Below are 796 nucleotides of genomic sequence, written 5' to 3' on the forward strand. Positions count from 1 at the left end.
AGGGGGAGGGGGGAGAGTCAGGTCACATCTGTCAGCACCCCTAGTTATTCTCAATGGGAGAGAGGCAAGTTAGTTTCCACAGTATCATGGGGTAAGGACCTACACACAAGCAGTTATCACAGAGTAACAATGTAATTCCCAACCCCATTTACCTCATTGTAACTTGTTCATCTGCCTATGCCATGCATCTGGCGGAACGTTTGTTCACCAGAGCGCCCCAAGGGATGACGACTAGGTCGAATGGTCATAAACCACTACAAGACCGTTTCAGGCTGGACATAAGGAAGAATTTCTTTACTGTCCGAGCCCCCAAGGTCTGGAACAGCCTGCCGCCAGAGGTGGTTCAAGCGCCTGCATTGAACACCTTCAAGAGCAAACTGGATGCTCATCTTGCTGGGATCCTATGAACCCGGCTGACTTCCTGCCCTTGGGCAGGGGGCTGGACTCGATGATCTTCCGAGGTCCCTTCCAGCCCTAATGTCTATGAAATCTATGAAATCTATATCAAAAACTAGTATTTTTTTTAAACAATTAGTAAATTATATTAAAAAAAAACCATATTCAGTCATTCACTGAAGACAAAAAGCAAAAGGCAACAGCATTAAAGTCTGAGGGCTCAGTTTTCCAATATTATTAACACTCTGAGGCACGCTATTCACTTGCATGAGTGGTCAGAGGACTAGGCTTCAGAAACCAACCTACCACTTTCAAATCCATATTAAACATAGACAATTATTTAATTTTTTTGTTCTGCTGCATTTTGATGTATAGTTTTTCTTCCATATTATCTTAGCAG

General features: G+C 43.3%; 1 protein-coding gene across 4 annotated transcripts in view; it reads right to left on the reverse strand.

Annotated features, from left to right (window-relative positions):
• The window catches only part of ASAP2 (ArfGAP with SH3 domain, ankyrin repeat and PH domain 2), a 115,616-nt gene that overhangs the window by 92,384 nt on the left and 22,436 nt on the right, over positions 1–796 (reverse strand). The gene's annotated exons all lie outside the window — the stretch shown is intronic.

This window comes from Alligator sinensis, unplaced genomic scaffold, assembly GCF_000455745.1.
Source record: "Alligator sinensis unplaced genomic scaffold, ASM45574v1 scaffold866_2, whole genome shotgun sequence".
Classification (NCBI taxonomy): Eukaryota; Metazoa; Chordata; order Crocodylia; family Alligatoridae; genus Alligator; species Alligator sinensis.